The 17,071-nt window shown below is 47.3% G+C and overlaps 1 long non-coding RNA gene across 2 annotated transcripts in view; it reads left to right on the top strand.

Annotated features, from left to right (window-relative positions):
* Positions 1-11,907: 11,907 nt before the first annotated feature.
* The window catches only part of LOC146790061 (uncharacterized), a 127,735-nt gene continuing 122,571 nt past the window's right edge, over positions 11,908-17,071 (top strand). For both annotated transcript variants that reach the window (XR_014969520.1, XR_014969519.1), the window contains exon 1: positions 11,908-12,042. This is a non-coding gene — a long non-coding RNA (uncharacterized LOC146790061). The remainder of the gene's footprint in view (positions 12,043-17,071) is intronic.

Here is a 17,071-nt window from a genome sequence, read left to right as displayed (position 1 = left end):
TTTCTTCGGATGATAAGGGGTGATGAGTGACTGAAGAATAGGGGGGCCCTTCTTCCAGAAGGTTTTGTGGGCCAGGCACATAGCCTTAAACTGGATCCTTTGTCTGATAGGCAGCCAGTGCAGGCTCTTTAATGCCTGTCTGGCAGAGTGCCAACGAGGAACCTGCAGAAGTCTACGGGCGGCACAATTCTGCATTACTTGGAGCTTGTTGATGGTGTACTGAGGTGCTCCCAGGTATAAAGCATTACCATAATCCAGAAGAGAAAGGATCAGTGCTTGGACCATAATCCTTCTAGCGTGGAAAGGGAGAAGGGGAAGAAGCTTATACATAGGCTTTCCTGTTTTCAGTTTCTATTTTTGGTAAATTCTGGTGGGGTTTTTTCAGTGTTTTCAAGTGATTTCAATACCTTAATAAAAAAGTTATCAGTGGTTACACATTTTCGCGCCACTAAAAACAACAGAAAAAGTGTTTCTCCGGTGTTTATAGAACGTTTTGCTTTTATTATTCCTGCTGATAGAACATGGTATATAGACAGTCTATGTATAGTGTATGAGTCCAAATAGATTTTTGCAAATTAAACTTATTGTAGTACACCATGCAATACTTCTTCAGTGAGTCTTTGGTCATGTGCGCTCGCTCTTTCCTTCCCTTGTAAACTTCTGTGAATGGCCCTCTCAACATTGGCACTTGAGACGGGCAACACCAAAACAGCCAGTACACAATTTGTTAACTCTGGCCACTGACATAGCTTTCCATGCCAATATTGGTGCACTTGAAGATTGCGATTCTCTGCAACATTTGCATTGAGCTGGGCGCTTATGCCCTCAGAGTTATTGAAGTGGTCAAAAATGATCAAAGATCCTCACATTTCTTGCCTTTGGCATCATCACTCAGCAAAAATTCTGTAAACTGTTGCCACATGGATAATATAGCATTCATAGGCCCTTGGACTTAGAACCATCAGTTATTGGACACAGTTGGGATGACTCTTTCTTTGAGGCCACACACAAAGCACACAATTATAAATATTTGCGTTTTAGTTCCTGTGCATAAGAAAACAGTGCACCAGAATGGACTAAAAAGTCAGTAGCATCCCTCAATCACTCTGAAGATTGTAAAGATGCTTTCAGCATACCATCTAACAAGTGGCAAGGATCTTCTTCCGGCAATCACTTCAGCTCGGGTATCAATTTTGACAGGTCATCCAACTTTTTCATATATGTAGTGAATCACTGCAAATACAAACAATATCACTCCAATCTTTGTTGAACTTGGAAAGAACCTTTTTTTGCAGAGCATTCCAAGTGACACCACTTTTTATGTTTTCCAAAAGTCTGGTGCCATGTTTTCACCACTATCCCAGATGCTTGGTGATAGCACTCTTTATACATATACTTGTCACTATACCTTGCATTGAATGTTTAAAGCCTCAGGTGTTGGCAATTCACCTACTATCAATACTGACCCGCTAGAAACTGGTGGCTGATGTATTAAGGGTTTTTACCCATTCTCTGTTGGTAAATGTGATGACACATATTAGGAAAGATTTTTATGAAACCAGCCATTTTACCTATCCGCGAAAGAATCAAATGCAGCCAAAATATCAAATATGATTTTGATGTTTCCTGATTCTCTACAGTTTATAAAATAATTAAACGAGACCTAAAACATGCTTCTAAACCCTGCATCTTTAGACCAAAGACCACAAAACTGAAAAAAATAAAAGGAACAAGAAACAATATTTTAGAGGCATCCCTAAACAAAACTCAAGCAGTCATGTTAGCCCAGTCTTTCTTACTGCTAGCTTGTATAACAAAGTTATATTTTATTGGCCGCTTCAGGAAGAAAAAAATAACTCTTTCACACTCCTTTTCTTTTCTTTGAATGGCATTTAGTTTGTGGATGTGCAGGTGTTTTTTCAGTGTTTATGTTTTCACTGGTGAGCGCTATTTCTCTGTCAGTGGGGTTTTATCAGTTATTATAGGTTTAAACCTAAAACCCCACAGCCTACTTATACAGCATCCTTAATAGCCCGAAGCAGAAAGTTTATCTGCCTGGTGACTGAATGAAAGAGTGATCAATCCAGATGCCTAGGCTTTTTTTTTTTGCGAAAACCTTTATTGTACATAAAAAATCAATACAAACATGGGCCTACAACCACCAGGGCCGGCCGCTAATATGTACATGATCAACAACATCAGGGCAGCAACAGGCCCCCTGGGGCCCAGCCGAATTAACGAGTTACTGAGTACACCTCAGAGATTATCAGGATACATAGATTTTAGAAATACAAACAAAGAAAAAGAAAATAACACCAAAAAGCAAGGTGGAAACCATCGAAAAAGGGGGTGTCTAACCACATCCGGGGAACTGCACAATACATACTCCACCCTCAGGTGGACAATGAGGATGAGCAAGAGGGAGGTGGGGGCGACGGGAGAACCACAACCGTCTACAGGTAAAATGTAATAGTCCGGGAACCTCAGGATCAGGGGGACAAGGCAGCATCAGATGTGTCCACGAGGGGGGGCGTGCAGATGTTCCCTCGGTACGTGTTCCACTGGCCCCAGATTCTACCCCACGCCCCCGGCTTACCCCAAGACACATACAGTCTTCTCTCTGCACATGCACCAATCCATGCTCTCCTTCCATACTGACACAGTGGGAGGCCGTCGGGAACCCCAACGCTGTGCGATGTCCCTCTTAGCAATCATGTTCCCAAGGGCCTCCCACCGAGTCTGAGCCGCATTATAGTCATTAGGCTCCCACACGTTCAACAAACATCGGCGAGCCTCGGGCAACAAAGCGACCCCAGTGACGCATTCCATGACAGCATGCACCCGGCGCCAATACTCCGCTACCTCACAGCACTCCCAGAGAACATGGAGAAAAGTGGCGCTGAGCCCACAGCCGCGCCTACAGAGCCCGTCTTCAGAAAAACCCATCAAAACTAAACGAGGGCCCGTCGCGTAGACACGGTGGAGAATTTTAAGCTGGACAAGACGGAGACGCACGGGTATGGCCACTTCCTTAGGGGAGGACAGCGCAGACTGCCAGTCCTCATCGTCCAGTTCCACACCATCCCCGGTCCACGCCTCCCGAAGGCGCATGAGGAGATCCGCCCGCACGTTTATTCGTTTTTTATAGATAAGGGAAATAGTACTGTCGGGCAAGTGACCGTCAAGTATGCGGTCCTCGAGTGGCGAAGACACAGGGACTGCAGTCCCAGCCCCGAAGGCCGAGAGCAAGGCGTGCCGAACCTGGACGTACCGAAAGAACTCCCGCTCACTCAATTCGTACTCACACTGCAACGCAGCGAAGGATTTAACCGCACCCTTCACCCAAAGGTCACCTACTCTACTGATGCCAATCGTGTCCCAACGCTCGAAGCCCTTCGTCGTCCAGAGGCTTCCCAATCTTTCAGACGCAAACAGAGGGGTCGCACCCGTCAAACGCTCATTCCAGCCCATGGCCACATTCGCAGCCCTCCACACGCGCACAGCAATCTTAGTGGGACCGGTTAAGTTCCTCCCAGCCGATCGAGAGTAAAGCGCTCTGTTAAAGTTGCCACCAGGCAACAAAAATCTATCCATTTCGAAAGCCGGATTCGGACCAGGTGCGTACGTTGCATGGTTAATAGCAGATAGCTGGGAGGCCCAATAGTACCTCCTGATGTCCGGGAGCGCAATGCCCCCGTCATACCAGGGGAGAGTCAGTTTTGCAAGAGCAATACGTGCACGACCATCCCAAACAAGCCTCCTCTGTAAGCTCTCCACCTCCCGGAAGTAGGCCGCCGGAATAATATCAAAGGAGTTCTGAAGTGCGTAAAGGAATCGGGGAAGAGACATCATTTTAAAAAGCGCCGCACGACCGAGGGGAGACAAGGGAAGCTTACACCAACGGGCCACGTCTAACCTCAATCTCCGAAGTGGAGAGAGGAGATTATGCTCGTAGCGGATCGCCGGGTCCAATGAGACGTACACCCCCAGGTACGTAAAGCCGGAGTGGGACGCCTTAATAGGAAAACGAGAAGGCAAGAGAGGAAAGTCACCGGATATAGCATAGACACAAGATTTGGACCAGTTAATTATCAAACCAGAGTTCTTGCCGAAGGAAGTAAGGATGTCAAAGAGCACATTGAGTGACTGACGTGGTGAGGTGAGGTACAAAAGAATGTCATCCGCGTACAACGAAACTCGATCCTCGAAGCCAGGGGCCCACCGGATCCCTCTTATCGACGGTTCCCAACGAAGCCAAGCAGCGAGCGGCTCCAAAGCCAGAGCGAAGAGCAGGGGAGACAACGGACACCCCTGCCTAGTGCCTCTCCCAAGAACGAAGGGCCGGGAAACCCTTCCATTAACGACAACCTGAGCCAACGGAGCAGCGTATAAGAGTTTAACCCAACTAATAAATCCCGCCCCGAGTCCAAACTTTGCCAGGGCGGCCCAAAGATACGGCCATTCTATCGTATCAAAGGCCATCGTGGCGTCCAAGGAAACCAAGATGGCCGGCTCTGAGAGATATTCCGCCCTTGCAAGTACGCCATGTAGGCGCCGCAAGTTAAGGGCCGTATTCCGGTGCGGGATAAAACCGGATTGGTCCGGATGCACCAGGTCACAGATAACCGTAAGCAGGCGATTAGCAAGAACCTTGGCAAGGATTTTCAGCTCAGCGTTCAACAGAGAAATAGGCCTGTACGTGGTGCAACGGTCCCGAGGCTTACCGTCCTTGGGAATCACGACTATAGTGGCCAAGCGCTGGTCAGCAGGGAGAGAACCAAGTTCAAGTGACTCCGAAAACATACGACGGAGAAATGGCGCAATTTTATCCGGTTGCAGTTTGTAAAGTTCAATAGGGAGTCCGTTGGGGCCCATAGCCTTGCCTGAGCGAAGGGAACGAATCGCGGTAGCAATCTCGTCGACCGACAACGGGGCATCTAACTGCTCACGCTCATCCACCGACAGGCAGGGCAAAGCAATATCCTTCAACAAGTGACGGGAGTCAGCCTCATCCCTATCAGACACCGGGGAGTACACAGCACGGAAGTAATCAGCGAAACACTCCACAATCTCACCAGGGTCAGTCACACTCACTCCGACGTCTGAAGCACGGGGACCACTCGATTCACTCTCTCCTTCTTATCAAGCCAAGCAATCAATGTACCCGCCTTATCCCCAGCATCATACAGTCTACCCTGCTGTTCCCTATATATTGTTCGAGCAGCCTCCGTAACAAGGGATTTATATTCGAATGGCTTCAGGCTGAGAGCGTGGAGCCCGTCCTGAGTGACAGCCGTCTCCAAGGCAGCCTCCAACCCCGATATCTCGGCCTCCAACGCAACCACCTCCCCGTTATTAGCTTTCTTGGCCTCCACGATCAGGGATAGGGCGTGTCCTCGGAGAACCATTTTGAAAGCCTCCCACAAGGACACAGAGGACAAGACTGACCCCTCATTCTCAAGAAAATACTGGTCAAGCGACTTAATGAGACCCTTGCGGATCTTGGGGTCACGGGGGCGACCCGCCCGGCGGATCGCATCCCGGTATCGAAGAGGAGCCACAATGGGGAATGATCGGAAATGCCCCGGGCCAGGTGCTTAACCTCCCGGACCCGGGTGGTCTGGGCAGCTGGCATAAGAAAGTAATCTAGTCTGGAGAGACTCCCATGAGCCCCGGAGTGAAATGTGTACTGACTCTGTGTCGGATGTATCAACCTCCAGCAGTCCACTAGGCCAAAAGTGTCCAAGAACCCGCCGAGCCACGCCTGGGCGGCAGAGAGGGCTCGGAGGGTGACGATCCAACTCGCCAGAAATCACGGAATTAAAATCCCCACCCACAAGCAAGAGACTATCAGGAAGTTCAAGTAACATACGACCCACATCAGAGAAAGTGGAGGTCTGGAGGCCCGGGGGAACATAGACCGAGACCAATGAAAGAGTCTGACCCTCCCACCGTCCAGTCAAGGACGCATAGCGCCCTCTATCATCAAGAGTAACTTTGTCAATCTCAAGCGGGAGGGAAGATCGCAGTAAGATGCCCACCCCTCTGGATCCAGTGGTGAAGCCAGAATGCGCAACCAAACGGTAGCCCCCCCCTGTTCATGGCATGACATACATTACCCACCAAGTGCGTCTCTTTAAGGAATACCACATCAGGGGCCAATCGGCGCAAAAATTGCAACACCACCCCACGTTTGATACGGTCCCCCAATCCGTTGACGTTCCAAGACATGAGTTTCAACCTGTCCCCCCCCACCCCCCCCCCAACACAAGAAGCTGGAGTCCCCGGGCACGCAGCCAGACACCTAAAACTGAAAGGAAACAAACACACCGCCTTGAAAAGAAAAAACACACAACCCAACAACCACTGTCCCCCCTCCCACCCCCACGCCATTACAACTCCCCCCACCCTGCACCCCTGCAGACTATACAGCCCCCCCAACTTGCAGTGTGCCTGTCGCCCTAACAATCCCATGCTACAAAAAGACCCTAGAGGAGTGAAGGGACCCGTCCCCGCCCGCATCCAAACAGCACATTAATAGACAAAATATACAATTGAAGTAGAACCTGGCTGGGCGCAGAAGGAAATGTCAAAGTAGAGGACCAAGAATCATTCCTGCGGAGGCCCTCCGCCCTCAGCACCGCCAGTACGCCCAGATCGTTCGCCCCGGTCCGGCAGGGAGTCTAACCAGTCACTCACAATATCAGGGCGTTCAAAAAAGATAGTCCGATCTTCATATTCCACACGAAGCCTGGCAGGGAAAAGCATAGAGTATTTAAGTTCCAAATCTCTAAGACGGCGCTTCACCCCCTGAAAGCCCATTCTCTGTTTCTGAACGTGTTGGGTGAAGTCCGGAAAGAAGTTAACGGAGGCATTCTCATAGTTAACTGGGCCGTGTACCCTCGAGGCCTGCAGGATCGCATCCCGGTCTCTGTAGTGAAAAAGTTTTGCAATAATAGGCCTCGGGGGAGCTCCTGGTCGAGGCCTACCGCCCGGGACACGATGAGCACGCTCCACGGCAAAGAACTTTCTCAGGCCTGAAGGAGCAAGATGATTGAGGACTAGATCTTCGACCATGAGGTCCACCGGACGATTGTCGAGAGTCTCCGGCACACCTATGACGTGGATATTATTGCGTCGTGCCCGACCCTCGAAATCCTCCAGCCGGCGGGATATCGTGTCGTTCGCCGACTTTAGATCGCCAAGAGTTGCCTGGAGGTCTGATACATCCGTGACAAGAGTGGATGTCCTCAAGTCCAGCGATTGAACCCTCTCGTTAGTCTTAGAGAGATCCGCCCGAATTAGCGTGACATCAATGGCAACCGTGTCAATTTTACGGGCCAGAGCCTCGTACTGCAGGGCGATGGTCTCCCTTATGCCGTTGATGGCACCCATAACGTCTTGCAGCGACAATTCCGTGGGCACGGACGGGCCACCACCAGAGTCTGTCACGGTGGCACTTGCTGGCCCGGGGGATTCTTTACCCTGGGTATAACGATCCATGATGTTACTCTGGACTGGTCCCCCACGGTGGGATGTCTTGGTCCTCCGTTTCTCGGGATCCCCCTTGCCCGCCATGTTAAGCGATGCTCACTGGAGGGGTCCGCCAGGACCGATAGCAAAGGGGTGCCAGCAGATCAGACACCGACTGTCCGAGAGCCCGCTCGGAAAAGTGGAGAAAAAGGCACAAATCAGTCCAGTACAAAGGCCGGAGGATGCCCCAGTCGCGCGAAGCAGCTCCTCAATCAGGCCATGCAGTAGTGCAAAAGCGAAACCGAAAGTGGGGGAGCGGTCATTGGCAAGGCTCCAATGCCGTTGTTGTTCAACTACTCCCCGGCCCCACAGTTCACCAAAGCACCGGGCACAGCTTCCAGGTGGGCCTCCAAAATGCAAGACGTTATATTTCAGGTCTCCCAGGTCCGATTTTCGTTCTGAAAAGAGGTATGGATTCAGCCAAGGATCATCTTCCAGAATCCGTTCACAAATCCAGGATAATGTCAGGATAAGTTGCGAGGAGCGGCAAGGGTCCGGGGAGCCCTGTGCCTACGCGTCCATCTTGGTTGCGCGCTAGGCTCCTCCCCCGAACAACGTTTTCTTGCTATATTTTACTACTGAGCAAGCAGTCATAAGTGCAATTGCCTTGCAGGCACCAGGGCCATGATGTGAATGGTGCAGAAGGTACAGTGGCACAGGGGCTCAAAGGTCTAGGAAACCCAATGAACACCGATTATTGCTGTATTTTACTACTGAGCAAGCAGTCAGGAGTGCTTTTGTTGTTTAATAATCATTGCACCCAGAGTAACTCCCAGCCTAAAGCATCACTGAAATAAAAGCTGTAACCTATTGTTTTTTTCTGTCTACCTACACCGTATGTTACATTCAGCGCATTTATAGGGCATATTTTCAGTTTCTGTATGGTCCTAAAATGCCTCTGAATCTGAGCACACTAACACCTTGGCATGGACATTCTCCCTTCTGTAAACATTAGCACTTCAGCCTTTGTAACACTATATAAACACTTATAACTTACCATATGGCATTCCATACCAAGCATTGGCAAAACCAATAGGCCTCACCTATGCGAAATCTATTGGCTTTGTCAATGTTTTTTTAGCCATAATATACAGTCGTGCTAGCGTCCGTGCAGCATAACTGAAAAGAAAAGAAAAAAAGCACTATAACAGACAATGCAGCCTGTCATATTTATTTTTCCTTATTACTTTCAGCCATTTGCAACATAGCTAAAAAACATTGGCAACCCCAATAAATCTCACACAGGCAAGACCTATTGGCTTTACCAATGCTTGTTAATAACCAGTGCTGAGGTGTGTACTAGCACAAATCGCCCCCACGTGAAGTCCTACGCATGAAGATAATAAATGTTTTAGCTGTGCATTACACAGAAAAGTGTACAAGAGCCTTATTCAGCCATCTACCTTCCTAGCAATCCCAATTAGCCAGAAAATAAAGTGGGCAATATGGCTCAGTGAGCTAGCCATTTTACTATACATTATTCTTTTATCTTTGGATTGTTTTTTCATCCTGCTATAAACACAAAATGTAAGGTGAATGCTTGCAATAAGTATAACCACTGCCAATTGCTCAGGGTAGCACCCATCCTTTTGCCCACCATGCTACCTCATCTTAGACCGAGCCAGTGCTTAATTTGAGCTGGTGGTTTCTGGTGCTCCACACTGGCACTGAATTGTCAGCACCTGCTCTAGTGACATTCCACCACATGGTGGCGCTGTCTTTGTAAGTTTGAGATCACAACATGTGTGTTGAATAATTCTAAATGTAAAAAAAATGGTATGAATCGTATCATTTGCAGGAGTCCAATGGTTAGAAGTAGTTGGTATTGTAATTGGCAGCACTGACAGGGGTAATGGGTGGTGCAGACTGCAGTGGCCACCCCAGATGGGCCCTGGCACTTACTTTTTTAACAAATTAAGCACAGGACACAGCCTTATGCAAATTAGTATTGACCCTGCTTCAACAGGAATAATCCAGCCTGAACTGCCAAACCAGGTCCTCTCTGAACTGGAAAACAAACAATACAAGACCTGTGTTGCCCTGATTGGGGCTCTTCAGTTTGGTGTAGCTTGGTTCGAGTGGCACAGTGAGCAAGAGATCCATTACTGAGCATACCTTTGGCCACTTAGGGCGTTACATCAAACACACAAAAGGAGATGGGAGGTTGCTTGCAAAAAGGTTGCTTGTGTTAGGTAGGACCTGGACTGGCAGTTTGGGCTGTATTGTTCCCATTTGAGCAGGGACAAGACTGAGTTGCACAAGACTGGGTCCAAACTGAGGTGGCACGGTGTGAAAATAATGATGGACTGTGATGTGACCCCGAGTAATTACCAGAGGCTGAGATTAATTCAAGCATTCCATGCATCACTTTCTGTAAACTTCAATGTGTCTCCCTAAGTGGGACGGGTATGCCCAGAAGTGGATCCCGTACACACTGCCATTGAAACCAAGCTGTACCCAGGTGATGAGCCCTAATCAGGGTGAAACTGGCTCTAGGTTGCTTGTGTTCAACTTTAGGGAGGGCTTGGGCTGGCAATGTGGGCTGGACTGTTACAGGAAGGTCTCGACTGATTCGCACATGTGTGGGTCAAAACTGAGGTGGCATGTTGCGCAAAATAGCGATGGACTGTGATGCAGCCCGATTAATCTAATCAGTCCATCCATCACTTTTTGTATACTTCGGTGTGTTGCCCTAAGTGGGAGGGTATGTCAAACTTGGGTCTTGTGCACACTGTCACTAGGACCAAGCTGTACCTGGCTGATGAGCCCTAGTCAGGGTGAAACTCGTCCTAGGTGGCTTGTGTTCCGGTTCAGGGAGGACCTGGCCTGATTCATTGGAGAAAGGTCAATGATTTGCATACGTATGGGTCCAAACTGAGGTGGCATTGCGTGCAAAATAACCAGGGCTTGAGTCGGGGTACACACGGGTGGACGGTGTCCACCCTGCTAAGAAGTTGAGCCCCACTCTAAAATATGCTGAACACGTCCCGGTGTAACTTTGAGACACTGGGACACATTCAGCAGCGCCTGCTCGTTATCTGCTTTCCTTCCGAACAGCAACGTGCAGACTGGGAGAGGGGTTTTGTTATTTTTTACTCCAGCTGGGCCATAACAAAGGCTGAACTTGTGGGCCCATTTGTCCTGCTTTGTCCGAGTATCCAGGCTGGGACCTGCCTGTAGCCTCACGCCTAGATGTAAGTGCAGAGGAAGGGAACCAAAAGCAGCAGCTCGTTAACACTTCAAAGGCTCATAAGAGAGGCACGATTTTGATTCTGTTCGGACCCCCATATATAATAGATATTAATGTAGTGTAAGAATGCGAGAAATGCGTTACTCTGTCCCAGTGCAAAATAACAATTTAAATACCAGTGTTTTTTATTTAACAGCGCTATTCATCCCAATGTAGGGTGCCAGATCACTTTACATCAAACATGCATATTATATTGTCAATAAAAAACACAAGTTTGTAAATCATTGTACAGGATGTGTTACATAAGACAGTGAGGTTTACTGGTTGTAGGAGTCACCTATCATCCTTCATAGCTCACTGTGCTATACTAGGATTACGCATGGTGTGGTAGGCTGGCAGCAGAGTCAGTTTGTCAATCCTTGGGTAAAGGAACCTGTCACGTGCTGTGATGTCACTTCCTGCAATGCCACGTGCTGTGATGTCCCTTCCTGTGATGCTACCTAACTTGGAGAGTCCCCCACTTTTTTTTTTCCAGGACTTGTGTCCTGAAGATAACGATGAACTGGGATGCAGCCCCAGTAGTTACCAATGGCTGAGAAACATTCCATTCATCACTTTTTGTATACTCTATGCTTCTAGGGTCGATCAAACCATTCCTATATTAATCATATTGCTAGCGCTGAAAAAGGGCATATCACTTTTTCACATGAGCAATCCAAACTTGGCAAAGATCACGCAGAAGAAATCTCAATGTTTTTCAATTCAGTGTGGAGACACCCTGCAGTCACATGGGCGCACAGGGCGCCGAATCCCCAAACTCCTCAGTTGTCAAACCCGTCTAACCAGCCTGAAGATGAACGTTGGAGGGGAGGTTTAGTGCATGTTGGTGCCCTGGCCTATGGGATACCCAGTGCGATAGCAGCGACACTGAAAACAGTGGTCTTCCCGTTTGCACCAAATTTCCCTTACAAGCTATTTCATAAAAAGCTTTAATAATCAAACTCGAGTGCTTCCAAACGTCTGTCTACTAAACTACGCTGAAGGATACAATCGATAATTCTGACACACGCCACTATTTAATCAAGAAGCTGCCTGCGTGACGTAGGAGAGTGACGTAGTTCCCACCCCAACGGCATATTATAGAAGCTGAAGAGCGCAGGGCGCATACGCGAGTGAGTAGTGCACGCGGACACCCTCAGGCGCAGAGCCATCCCCCCACAGCTGTAAAGTCTGCGCCGCACTCCGGGCCTGCTGACTTGGAGCATCTACCTGTCCTGTCAGGATGTTTAAGCGCACCCTGGTCGTGTTTGGAGCCACAGGTGGGACACAAGTTAGGAAAGGGTAAAAGAATCCGATTTGAAGCGAGTGACGCGGACTCTGTCTAGCTGCTTCCCGTCCCGCCCCATGCCAAGTGACCAAACATCATTTTGCATTCTGGACATTTGCGTTGTCCTTTGCTGTTATACGTTTTAGCTGCCAAGTTCCAGCATGCATGCGGCTGTTACCAAAAAAGCACGGACTGGATGGAGGTTGATTGTTATGCGTGGCTGCGCTTTACTTGTTTAAATATGAATAGTGGTTTTATTCGGTGTTCTTACCGTTGTATTCGTGTCCCTCAGACAGCTGCGTGGCTTCCTATAAAGTATATTTGGCATTTATTAAGAAATCCAAATCTCCGCCTTTTCTATTCAGACAGTCTTGTGCTTGCTATAGTGCTTGCTATAGTGTGAGAAAGATGGTCGTAATGAGTTTGGTGCTCCAAGTGTAGTTTATGTACACTTTTCTTGTGCAGGTTTATGTAACGTGGACCTGACCCGAAGGTATTGGAGCGCTGTACATGAGCACCAGTAATCTTCCTTTTTTAAGCACGTGCAGATTGTGTTTCGCTCAGAATCACAAAATAGGGAGCTGACGCCATGATTTGAACCTTGTTCTAAATGATGTTGATGTCCTTCTCCTTCCAGTGCTCCCTCCAGCTTCCCAAGTTGTAAGCTACCACTTTCTTTCACATTCCGCTATATACAGTCTAAATTCCACCTACATCCACTCACCCCAAGGGCATGCACTCCATCGCCCAGTTCCAAACCACAGTCTGTTTTCTGAACCGAGCTAATACTGTTTCTGATTCGCTGCCTCGAGATCCCGCTCTTAGCAGCACTCGCCTCATCATCCGAGAAATGTCACTCACTCTCGATGTTTAATAATGGTGATTGCTTATTCTTGATCCATTCGTCGGCTTGTAGGCCCAGGCTGAGTACTCGTAAATGATTATGCCACAAACGGAGCTTGGTCTTAAACTTATTTATTGCTGTGTGTAACTGCGAACTTAACATTCTAAACATGAACTCTATTCACAATACCCCAACACTTACGTCACAGTTCTATGGAATCCATCAGGAACCAAAAAGGCCCAGTCATCACTAAGACACTGAACACCAGGGTTGCAGGACTTTCACCTGTTGCTGAATGAGGAGTTGACAGTAAGCTCGAAGAGCAGCATGGAGAGCGGACTTCAGATCAAGCTTCTCCAAATTAGCACACTAGTCAGTCTTAAGTGTGCTTATAAGGTGTTCAACAACACCATTTACTTGTGGCCGAGGATGTGTACTTTTACTAATGCTTCCCATTGAGATGATGAAGAAAGTCTGACTTTTCGACTGTTGAACGGTGGGCCATTGTCAGACTTTAGAATTGAAGCAACCCCCCATGTGCAAAAATGCCTTCTAACCTGTTGATGACTCTTGAGTGAACTTCTACAAATGGAAAACAGGAATGTTCATTGATAACCACCATCAGGCGATGTCCATTGTCGAGAGGACAAAAGAAATAAACCGCAATTGTCTCCCATACACATTTTGGTAAATCAGACATGTTCAAGGTATGGTGTGTGGTTTTGGGAGATAAGCAATTGTGTGGTAAATATTTAATTACCTGTACTATTTTTTATGCGGTAAAATACAATATGAATAACTCAGTAAAAATAAGAGGCAGAATCCGTGGTATTCGAGGGTATAATAGGGTATTTATTCCTTACAAAGGAATGATGGTTCGAACCAGGCAATCTAGTTCCGTCACCACGAAGGTTCAGGAAGGGATCAGCAATAGATTATTGACAAGTAATAATATATATAAGAAATGCATTACATTAAGACAGATGCAGGAGGCGTAACAGCTGATAAGAATACACATACGTAATGAAAAGGCGTAATGGTAGGCGTGCATAGAGGCGTATACTAAAAACGTCATTATGATGATGACACAAATGGGTGGATCCATAAGAGAATCCTGCAAAGTCAGCGAAAATATATGGCAGAGATGCGCGCGCAGCCGCATGACGTGTGATTGACGTGTAACTAAAGGGTGAAGGGAACTTGACATTTAGCCCTACATGTGGAGACAGAAGTCTGGGGTGTCAGGACAACCTAGTCCTAAATCATATCTAATATCTTGTGTTTAAGGAACTATATTATCTAGAAGGAAAGGTCTTCGCGGACAAATCCTATTCTATACTGACTGTTAGTGCGTGTACAAGCGTCTAAGTGTCTACATGAGATGCGAGGGGGCATGGGCCTACCATGGTAACGAGAGTCATGAATTACTTGCATAAAGACAGCAAGGCCGGGCCCTTTGCTCTGCAGCTAGAGGGATGTTTACCTAAGCTACTTAGACAGGAATGCATTGGATGAGGAACGGAGCAGATAACTTGAAGGTGAAATACAGTTTTTGGCAGGCAACAGGCCGCGTCAGGCACCGTTAGCCGCGCAGGGAGTAGGACAAAGTTCATGGATACAGATGCAGGTCCAGGCTGGAGCATTCAGAGGCAGAAGCAAGAAAAGGCTCGATGGCAGAATTCAGGGCCTACTCGCCTGAACTGTAAAACGTGAAAAGTGTACCATATAAAGTCGGTGGCCAATCATACTTAGGAATGGAATATCTGGCCCATTCATGGCAGATATGAAAGAGGACATGTTAACGTTGGACGCACATGTATTTGCGTCTTCATAGCTGGAACTGGAGGGAACATACATGTACTTGTAGCATGTACATGGAGCCGTTGGGGTCTAAGATAGGGGACACAATTGACCATAAAAATTCATATTTCCTCATTCCCTCCTTGTCCCCTACGGACCCTCATGAAATATCGATCTTCAGGAATCCATCAATCTGTTCATGTAACATCATTTGTTCTTCTTTCTTCTTCCGGGATCTTGAATGAAAACTTGAACGTGGAATACACGATGTGGCACACAGGCCGCAAATCGCTGGTCCACATTGTAGACATAGGCAACAACTAAATACTATGAGAAGGCCAATACCTAGGAAGGATAGGACTTTCCATCCCCAGGCTGACAACACGCTCCAGAACCAACCGGACCATGTCCAGGTGCCTGCATTCTGATGTATCTGATTTGCAATCTTGTGAAGACGAGTTATGGCTTTATATACGGATGGCGCGTTTTCTGGGATGAAAACACAGCAACTTGATCCGATGACCCTACAAGCTCCGCCCCTATCTGCTAGGAGGACGTCAAGGACAAGACGATTTTGAAGAACAACAATCCGCATCGCAGACTGCTCCTCTGTTAAGTTGCCTAGGGCAGAGGTAGTTTCATTCACTACTGCTTCAAGGGTTCTAGTTAATCTGCGTATCAGTTTACTGTTTGAGACAACACCTATGTAAGGAAAGAGACCTTTATTAAAGTCTGTATATTGTTCCCATGCTGTTTCGGTGTAGTCAACAATCGGGATATCTCTCTGGGGCCTATGGTGTACTAGATTGGTATTTCTATGATAATCAGGAGGGGCTAGGAAAACAGGTGGCAGAAGGAATGCAATGTAACAGGTACCATCCCAGTCTGGAGGTAGACGTATATATGCGGTGTGACCACAGATGAAGTAGGAATGACGGGAAGCTCTAAATGTAGACTTGCCTTTATCACTGAATTCGATCACAGTAGTACATTTACTATGACCCAGGTGTACTGAACCATTCTTTCTTACACAGAATTCACCTTTGACTGGTAATACTGACATAGCAGGCAAGACTAGTGTAGCGTCAGATTCAACATTTAGAATCATGAGGTTAAGTGTAAAATTACCTAATCCATATACTTCATTTTCTAGATCAGTTCCTGTTCTTTTGGGAAGTCCCTCCTTGTTAGGATAACAGGCTTTAAGCAAAACTAAGTTCAGGTTTCCCCATACCCAGTTGCTTTGGTAAACTACAGTGTTTGAATCTAAGGAATTAATCAAACTAAACCATGCTCCACAGGAACCATTGTGTGTGAACGGATATGGAAAGAGAGGCAGAACTCCTTTGTATTTCTGATAAGGAGGGAGTCGGCCACATATCCAACAATTTGTAGCGTTGCTGGTCTGATGGGAATGATGTAACATACTAATGAATGTGTTGTTGCGCAGCGCAAATCTATAGGACAACTCATGTGGAGGTAGTTCACTAAAAGAATGTTCGGCAGTAACATTGTAAGCACGCTTGAAAATAGGATAGTACATGTGTAACAGTATACTTGCAGTAATAATAATAAGACTTAGAAAAAACATAATCAACAATGTCACTATACAGTGACTATGAAGTGATTTACAGTATGCATGTTTCTTGAGCTGCTTCTGTCTATTTTTCTCTCTCATTCGGTCTAGAGGATACATGTCAAAGACTTAATTCAACCGATTCACCTTGGAGAGGACTTAAACAATCGAATTGTCTGACTTGCTAGACCTTAGTTTCAGTTTATAGTTCTCTTTTTCTGTCTTTTCAACCAGGGGGAGTTTTGAGTCAGTCTGTGAGGGAATGCAGGGCTGGACGTTTAAATCCGATGGTAGTCCATGAAATTTCTTGATATGACTCGAGTGTAACCACCCTTTGCGACCCTCAATCTTCACGGCTGTCCTCGTGGTCAGTAAAACGAGTTTCGGTTGTTGCCAGCGAGGCTCCAATGGACTCCTCCTGTCGAAGTTCCTTACAAGCACTAGGTCCCCAGGAACCACGTCATGGGGCTTCACCTCAGTGTTATCGGGGAAAAGCTGCAGCTACCTGTGAACGACAAGATTGTAGTGCAGACATCAAGGAAGCCAGGTAATCTGTCAGCATATTACAATCAACATCAGTGATCTTACGAGGTATAGGCGTCCCCCACATATTTGGTGGCCTACCGAAGACCACCTCGTACGGGGATAGCCCTGTGCGAGAATGTGCTACCATTCTCATGTAAAATAGTGCAACCGGTAAGGCTACTATCCAGTCGACACCTTTTTCTCTACAGATTTTGGACAGTCTAATTTTCAGAGTTTGATTATGGCGTTCCACGAGACCTGCTGCCTCGGGATGTC

Source organism: Triturus cristatus, chromosome 10 (genome assembly GCF_964204655.1).
Source record: "Triturus cristatus chromosome 10, aTriCri1.1, whole genome shotgun sequence".
Classification (NCBI taxonomy): domain Eukaryota; kingdom Metazoa; phylum Chordata; class Amphibia; order Caudata; family Salamandridae; genus Triturus; species Triturus cristatus.
The sequence above is the reverse complement of the archived record's forward strand: the minus strand, read 5'-3'. Positions and strand labels throughout refer to the sequence as shown.